Source organism: Triticum dicoccoides, chromosome 5B, assembly GCF_002162155.2.
Source record: "Triticum dicoccoides isolate Atlit2015 ecotype Zavitan chromosome 5B, WEW_v2.0, whole genome shotgun sequence".
In the NCBI taxonomy this organism is placed as follows: Eukaryota; Viridiplantae; Streptophyta; class Magnoliopsida; order Poales; family Poaceae; genus Triticum; species Triticum dicoccoides.
The window spans coordinates 412,295,499-412,304,790 of NC_041389.1; the positions used below are offsets into that span (position 1 = coordinate 412,295,499).

The window sequence follows — 9,292 nt, forward strand, 5'->3', positions numbered from 1 at the left end:
TGGTGCCCGAGTACATCCACATTGGATGATTGTGAGCTTGGAGGGGCTGGATGCATTGACTGAGAAACACCTCCAACAAATCCATGCCAGTCACACTATCACGGACCAATTGAACTACCCGGTCAACTAGCATGGACACTTCTACTTTCTCTTCTAGAGTCACAGTCAATGAAGAGGGTTGGCGGACTCGATCCATGGTAAAGGGGGGAAGGCCAGTCGACTGACCAGGGGTCAAAACATCTCGGCAATAGAACCAGGTCGACTGCCACCCCCTAACCGACTCGAGAAGAGTCGTAGAAGGAAAAGTACTCCTACCCCTCATCTGATTCCCTAAACCCCCACACATTTGGATCACGTGCATCTTTTTGTCATTCAGATTTGCCTTCTTCACACTTTGAGAACGGCAGGTAAAGATGTGTTTGAATAGACCCCAATGCGGTCAACAACCCAAGAAGTTTTCGCACAGAGAGACATACGCAGCGAGATATGTCATGGTGTTGGGAGAGAAATGATGAAGTTGGGCACCAAAAAAGTTCAGGAAACCCCAGAAAAAAGGATGTGGAGGCAGAGTGAAACCGCGGTCGACATGGGTTGCGAGGAGGACGCACTCACCATCCTGCGGCTGAGGCTCGGTCTCGTTCCCCGGCAACCTCCAAGTCCCGTGAGCAATCAAGTCCCGTCAGCCAGATCCTCCAAATCATCTTTCTGGATCATGGACCAAAGCCAGTCCCCCTGGATCCAACCAGGCGGCAATCCAGACCTCGACGATGACCCCCGACTCGTCTCCTTGCCCTTCGTCGTCACCGTCGCCTTCTTCGCGCGCTCCAGGGCCGCTGTCTTGTCCTTTCCCATTGCGGCGGACTGCGCACAGGCGGGGCGGCAGCGTCAAGAGCGGAGGAAGACACGATGGAGAAGCAGAGGAAGAAGAAGGGGAATAAGGCGCACTGTGCAAACACATCGGCCTCAACGCCTTTTATGGGCCTGCTTCCGAGTGGCTGACTCATCGGCCCAAGCAATCCTGTCAAATCCCGCAACAGTCGCGCGCCCGTTATGTGGCGGAAAAGGTGGCACGAGAATCAAGGCACCCCTGTCTATCCACTCCATTTACTGCGGCGCGCTTTGTCCCGTGCGCTTCCCTGAAATTTTGAATCCCCGTGAGATCCGGGAACCATAGAGTGACCAATCACGCCGAAGATTTCGTACCATATCAACACTCGAAGATTATCAGCATAGTTCACTCGACAACCTCTGAATCGATCAAGGTGACTGAAATAAAGTTGAAGTTTCAGCATGATTTCAAGACTCCGGTAAAATGCCTCTAAAGCATAAAAATCAGGTCGGGATCAACTTCAACTCTCTTTTCACTCGGACCTCAATCCATTCGGGGGCTAATGACGATGCCATGGACCTAGGGTAGGGTCATAGGCCTGACCTAGACACCCTACCCAAGGTCACTACTCTAGAATCAAGAACATTCAAAGTATAACAAAGGATACCGACTGAAGTAACCTTGGAGTGCAATCCACTCGACCAATTATCTCACTCAGATACCCCAATTCCATTCTACCAAGATGGAGCCACTCGACCATACAAGAAACCACTCAGAGTACAGAAAACCTAAAGCCACTCAGGATGGCAACGGTCAGGTGTTCACTTTGTAGTCTTAAAGATCATTTATAGCTCTTTATAGCCAGCGTTATCAGTAACGCCCTGTCTTATTGTATATTGAACCATGTGTAACGGGGGATGGCTGGGGTCCTGGCGCACTCTATATAAGCCAACCCTCCTCCTCTGGCACAAGGGTTCGCACCCCCTGTAACTCTCACGCATAATCCAGTCGACTGAGCCTCTGGGCACCGAGACGTAGGGATGTTACTTCCTCTGAGAAGGGCCTGAACTCGTAAACCTTGCGTGCACAACCTCACCGTAGCTAGGATCTTGCCTCCTCCTACGTACCCCCTACTCGTACTGTCAGACTTACTTCCACGACAGCAACATCAAATCCCGGTCCGAGCAAGTACAAAAACAAGCCAAAGGCGGCAAATACAAGAGGTCCGACATTCTCAATGTTCGAGGATATCTTGTTGGTTAAATATTGGTTGGCCACAACAATGGACCCCGTATGCGGCACGGAGCAAAAGGGGAATAAGTATTGGAAAAAGATTTGGAAGGAGTATCATGAACAAAAGCAATATGTGGAGCCGCATCCTATCGTCACCAACCGCAATTTTGCATTTCTTCAACATCGATGAGGGATCATTCAAGGGAAAGTGAACAAAACAAGTATGTCGGCTACTATTCACGAGTGCTTGGCCACCCTTAAAGTGGGATGAGAATGGCAACTCACACAAGCTAACTTACTTTATCTTGTCATCATTTGCATATGCATGTTTTATTTTACATTCTCATTGTCATACATATTTTGTTTGCTAGACGGTGGTGGCGGCCACTACGTATCAAGAAACGGAGGAGAAGCCATTTGATTTTACCCATTGTTGGCTGATACTGAATGGCAAGACAAAGTGGACATAACTTGAGGCCGATCTCAATGCCGGCAAGAACAAGAATGATGACTCAAGCTCCCACCAATCAATTGGGTTTGACGAAAAAGAGGAAGATCTAGTAGAGGAGAATGGAAGAGCCACCGTGCCAAAGGATAATCGGCAAGTGATGAGAAACAAGTGGGAGAAGGCGAGGGCCTCATGACACCACGGCTACAAAAATGTCCTTCAGATGAACGAGCATTTTTTCAGTTAGGTAGAACAAGAAAGAGGAGAGATACACGTTCATGTTGGGTGCGCAAAAGGAGATGGATTGGGACTGGGAGAGGGAGAACAAGAAGCTACAAATAGAGAAGGAGAAGAAAGATGCGGCAATCAAATGGGAGCTCAAGAAAGCCAAGACATTTGAAGAGACTGAGCTTGAGAATGAGAGGTTGTAAATCGCATGGGACGCGGAGGATGCCAAGATAGATAATGTTGACGGACGGAAGTCTCTTGGACAAACATGCAAAGAAGTGGCTTGTGAGGGTGAAGAAGGAGATCAACGAACATAGGGCTTACGAGGGGCGAGGGCGACTATGGCAACAGCGGAACATGAGGCAAGGACAGTCACGGAGCAGGCAGCATGGATGGCGTCCGGTGAGTGATCCATCACGTTCGGACTTTTGTTTTGTTTTGGCATATCCGGATTGTTAAACTATGATTTGTTTTGCTTTGTCGTATTTGTTCCAAACTGTTGAATCGTGATGAATTTGTATCGTATGATCCACATGCATGAATTACATGAATTTGAGGATTCATATTTAATGTGTGTGAATATGCGACATGTTAAATGAGGGGCTGTCCGGCCAGTTTTGCCGTTCTGAGTCCGGCTGTAGATGCCCTTATAGTTTCCCAGCACGTGTGGCATTGGACCATGCATGTAGCACCATGTACCTGAGCAAGACGGAGACGAAGCAGCTTGCTCAACTGTGAATTTTATCTGAAACAACGATGACACAAAAAAACAAGTTTTCAGAGAGCCAAATAACTAGGATGCGCGCATCTGTACTGCTAGCGTCTTAAAAGAATACAAGATATGCAAGCACAGTTCAACTATTGGTAAAAAACAGGGGATCTTCCGTCCTCCAGAAGAACCTACATTTAGCAACTTGGATATGTGAGATTTCACTCCGATCTCTTCTCAAGTTCAGAAACATCTATGCCCAGATTCTAGGCATGGATGAACTCCGATAGACGGAGTATATAAATCAAACATGTAAAGTACTGTAGATACCAACCAACGGTTACAACAATGCTCAATTGCTCATATAGGTAGCTGCTGCTGAAACTTGTGTACAGAAAATAGCAATTAGGGAAATATAAAGAAGGGATTGCGCCACCCAAGTGCACAAAGGAAGCAGGAAACACGTTTTTTTTTTCGATTACGGCGTTCAGAAGGGGCTTCTATGCCTATGGCATTCAGACCCCGAGAGGAGCTTTTATGCCTACACACCAATTATCAACTGATGGTTGCTTGTTTTTTTGGATAGCTACTATGTTTAGGATTATTACTCTAGCTTAGTGAATGAATGAAAGACATTAGCCCTATAAATGCGCCGATAAACTGGTGAATTGTTTCAAATGAATCTAGGCTTCAGATTTTTAGACACTATCTTGGTGATTTCATGGAAACAATAAACTGTCTACATAATCCACAATACATGGCAGCAAGCTGGTAGAGTTACCAAAGCAGGAGAAGATTGGATAGGCGACACGAGCTGCAATTTGACTCAGAGAGCACATGAAACATCAGGCTATCCTTTGATGTTTGCTGAAGATGATTATACTGCTAGATATTCAATGACCTGAAGCACAAAAACTAAGTTCAGTCCTTTGTCGAAAGCCAAAATCAAGGCGACCCCATGAACACGTCTAGCATATGAGATAGAAAATGAGAGAACTCCATCAGGCCAAATTACAGCTATGTTGTATCCACTGGCGGAGCTACGTGTATCAAAAATAGGCCATGGCCCGCCCAGCTAGTAGCAAATGCAGTGAAGGATTCAAAGTAGATTAAGATGTGAAAGAAAGAAATAGTGGATTTCTTTTGTACTGGCCCGCCTACCATTGATAGGGTAGCTCCGCCACTGGTTGTATCCAGCAAATTAAAGGTGATACAGAAACATCTGGCAATTTGGATTACACAATTGTGAAAGTAAAAATTAACATCTGACCTTATTAGTACAGCTGCAGTATCAAGCACCAGATGTCATATTAGACCATGGAATTTATGACATTCATCAACTAATTACCAATTGACGTGACCCAACTAATACAGAGGAGTGTCAGACTCAGAGTCGTGGAACAAAGACGTGCTATTCCATCTAGTAAAATGAAACGACATGCAAAGAGCAGAACATAAAATTCATAATCAGGGTCAGGGCAAAGATTTATCTAGGCTGAAAGCAGAGACATGATTAAATTCTTTTAGGGAGTAAAAGTATAGTTATAAACTGAGGTTATCTATAGGTCCTATAAGAAAGCATGTGACTGGTATAAGAAGAGCATATAACTGTAGAACACAAACGAGTTGAGTGAAAAACGGTACCTTGCCTTTTGATGCCTGCAGGGCTGACCACCCATGTATAGAGTATAGACCACCTTTGATTCTTACAATGATGGCCATCTCATTTTAGGGCCTTGCTAAATTGACATGATACTCCAACATATTGACCTCGCCATGAGGTAGTACAAAACAGCAGCAAGTAAGAGCATCTCCAACCGCCGCCCAATGTGTGGCGCCCAAAAAACGGGTTTACAGCGTGCACGTAAATTTTTTTAGGGCGCTAGAAGACGTTTGCTCCAACAAACACTGCAAAATATGCTGCGCGCGCGAGTCCAGCGGTTCCAATCCAAGCGGTCCCATCTGCAGCAGCCCAGATTTTGTAGCGCGCGCGACCGGACGCACTAAATATGTTACACGCGATGCGTTTTTAATGCGCGCGCTGCATTAGTTATAGCGCGCGCGCTTTTTGTGCGGCCGCTGGAGACTCTAAATCGGACCCGCGGGGGCTAAAAGCAACTTTTATACCGCGCATCGCTCATATAGCGCTTCTGTTGGAGATGCTCTAAGGCCAGAAACATTTCAGTTACATAGCATACAGATTACATCACACAACCTTCATTTTTTCTTCTCATTTATTAGCAAAATCCAGAAACCAGAGAAAGAAACATCGATCATCCTTACTCGAAGAACACAAATTAATCCCAGAAGCGTAATAATTCCTGCATACACTGCAGAGACTGAATTCAACCTAGCACCACTTCAATTTGGGCCGTGGGGCAGCAGACTCTATCCAGAACGGCGCGTTTCTCCTCGTCGCTCCACTTGCTTCGCAGAGTCACCATCTCCCAGCCGCAGGGCCCCTTCTCCTTGACATGCCCATGCTTGAACAGGGCAACACGGCTGAGCGCCGTGGACGCTTCCACGGCGTACCTCACAAGGTGAAGATGCCTCTCTGTTCCCTGAAAGCCGACGACCACCAGCTCCTACAGATGGCGGTGGCGGCGCGCGGTCGAGGGCAGCCGCGGCATCTTCCGGCACGGCTCCTCCTCGGGTTTGGGGACATGGACGTGAATGCTCTCAAGCAATGGCGCAGCGTCGATGAGCAGGTGGGGCCCTGAGCCCAAGACGTCCCAGGAGGAAGGCACATCCGCAATCAGCAGCCTCCTAACGTTGGCCATTTGACAGACCGGATTCTTCAGGGCGATCCACATACCTGGCCCGGCAATCCGCAGGGCGAGGTCCGTCATGCCGACGGCGCCTTGAAAGAACCGCATGAGGCTGGCAGAGATGGTCTCCAGCTTCGAGTTGTACCGGAAAGAACCTTCCCGCTGATCAACGGAGAAGACGAAGCTCACATGCTCGAGGCAAGGGGAGGCGGCGGAGCTCAACAGAAGAAGGATGGCGTGCACAACAGTAAGGCTCTGGAGCTTCGGGAGAAAGTGGATCTGTCGGATTTCGGGTTCCGACAGATCCTCTAGGTTCAAACACTGAGGTGCGCGTGGAGATCTCGCCCTCTACCTACCTGCACCTCGCCGCCTAGCTAGGATCTAACCTATGAAAGGAACAACACAAGAGACACAGGGTTTATACTAGTTCGGGCCACCATTGTGGTGTAATACCTTACTCTAGTTTGTGGTGTGATGAATTGCCTCTTGGGCTGATGGTAAACAATACAAGGAAGAACAGCCTCGCGAGGGTCTGTTCTTGGCTGGTGTGATGAACTGCTAGGGGGAGTTCAGTCGCTCTTCCTACTGATTTCCTAGATGATGATCCTCCTCCTTGTGGCTAGTCCTATTTATAGGCAAAGGCTCTGGGCCTCTTCCCAAATATTAAGCGGGAAGGGCGTCAACAATTGACCATTTTGAAGGGGAACATCTAGTACACTTATCCTGACTAAAGTTGGTCCTCGCCTGTTAAAGGCTCTGGTGGTGACGTCAGCTTGGGCTCCACAATGACTTTCTTCCTGCCGTTACGATGGTCTTGGTCTTGTTGCACCGAAACGGATGCCTTTGCTTGATGCTCTCGCCTGCGCTTGCTCCCTTTGCACCAAAGAGGAAAGGAGGACACTGCGCGGGCTGGCGCCCGCCTGGCGCCCTTGGTCGTCATGGCTTGCGTCATCGGCACCTCATGAGGTACCCCGCCTTGATCTCTCCGCCTCCTCGCGAGCTAGCCCGACGAGGCCGTGCCTGAGGAAGCTTCCTGTCGTCCACCCCGCGAGGCTTGACCCCTCGCGAGGGTCTTGAGCTCGTGCTGATGAAGATGGGCCGTGCTGGGCCGCCCCTTGAGCCACGCCGCAGGCCGCAGGCAGGCACGTCTAGGGACCCCCGTTCCCAGAACGCCGACAGTAGCCCCCGGGCCAAGGCGCGCCCGGACTTGGCTGAGCAGAGAAGCGAAAGGGGAAAGTGTGAAGCGCCGCGGGCCCTAACAGCCTGCGGCCTCGGGCGGTGCGTGGCGGTTGGTTGGTCGTGGGCGGCCCTGCTTCCCCACGACGCATCGGTGATTGCACGAATTGACAAGTCCCAGCATGCAAAGCGGGTCATGATTACCTGCGATCGTGGAGGCCGACGGTTGGCCTCCTCCGGCTATAAGTATGGAACGGCGCGTGCCCTTCCAGTCCATCTCTTCTTGCTTCTCCTTCTTCTCCGTCCTTGCTCCACCTTGCCGCAATGGCTCCGATCCGCCGGTTCTCCGCGGAAGAGAAGGGGAAGGCTCTCCGAGAGGGTCCCCACCCGCTTCTGCCGAAGAAACGGCTAGCCCTATGCTGTTGAGGTGAGGGCGCCCGGCAGGAGGTGTCGAGGCCTTGGTGCGAGCGGCCGCCGCCAGGGTTCCCGCTGCCCTTGTACGCCCACCTTGAGGGCCCTGCAGGAGTTGATGTCGAGCGCCATGGACGACGCCGCCGTCGGCGTCGGTGGGTCACGGCGGTGCGCGTTGTCTCTCCTGGAGTTCACGCCGAGGGCTCCTCCCGAGAGTTTGTGCTCCACGCCGCCATGCCTCCTCAGTCTTGGATTCACCTTCCTCCCTCCTTCGCCTTCGTGATGCCGCAGGGGGGATACTTGGAGCTCTGGTTGCAGCACGCCGGCTGCAACACCCTCGCGACTGAAGCGGAGGTCACGGTCGTCACCCCGGGCAAAGTCTTCATGACTCGAGGCTGGGGCGAGATCGCTCGGGACTACAGGACGAGGGGCGCCCTCGCGATCCACCTGGAGTACGATGGTGCTTCCATGATGCTCTTCAAGGTCTTCGACGCGGACGGACGCCGGCTGGAGTGCTGCCCTGAGAGAGGTGGTCGGGGCCCTGCCGCGGCGAGGACCAGGCTCGCCGTCCGCTCCCTCAGCGGCTCCTCAGGCGGCGGGGGCGCCGGAGGATCCAGCGACTCCGCCGAGCTCTTCGCGACTCCGGAGACGAGCGACGACAGCTACGAGCCCCCGAGCCTACGCCGCTCTCGGAGCAGGACGGGCTCGTTAGGCCGCCGCCGCCCTTGATCTGGATGAGGTTGGCGCCGGTGCCTGACAGCCCACTGTTGATGATGGCGTCTCTTGCGGAGGCGCGTGTAGTTAGCGTTCTCTAGGACCTGTTCCCTCTGTTCCCTGCGAGGAATCGGAAAGCGCGCCTCGTGGGGGCTTGTAAGATGCGTGTGGTTCTGTTTGTTAATATAGTCCTTGCCATGAAGTAGTGCGAGATGCTTATTTCATCTTAGCTTAGTTCTTCCTTTCGAACCTCACGAGGGCTTGGTGCTCTGCGCCGACAGGTCCCGGTCCCAAGGCAGGCTTCAGCCGTCGCTGGTATGCCAGGTCGTGATGCCGTGGTCAAGGCCAGGAGGTGAGTGGCCCAGGGTCCAGTAAGAGCCCCTGAGTCGCGATGCTCAGGAGGTCCCTTTTAGCGCTCAAGCAGCCATCGTTCGGTGAGAAAGGAGCGTGACGTTGCTAACACGGGATTGCATTGGATGCGGGGACGATGCTGCGATAGCTAGTGTTTCCGGAGGGTGACTTATCTCGAGAGTCAGGAACCGCTTCCTGGTGCGGCGCTAGGTCCGCGCATTGGCCGGCGAGGGGTTGCCTGGCGAGGTCCCCGCTGCCTCTTCCCTCTCGCCTTTGCTCCCCTTTCTGCTCTACGTCCTCGGGTCCCGGCCCTCAAGCGGGTCTCAATCGTCGCTAGTATGCTAGGTCGCGATGCCGTGGACAAGGCCAGAGGGTGAGGGCTGGAGAGCCAGTAGGAGCCCATGAGTCGCGATGCTCAGGTACCC

The 9,292-nt window shown here is 51.7% G+C and overlaps 1 pseudogene; it reads right to left on the reverse strand.

Annotated features, from left to right (window-relative positions):
- Positions 1-5,792: 5,792 nt before the first annotated feature.
- The window catches only part of LOC119307015, a 9,171-nt pseudogene continuing 5,671 nt past the window's right edge, over positions 5,793-9,292 (reverse strand).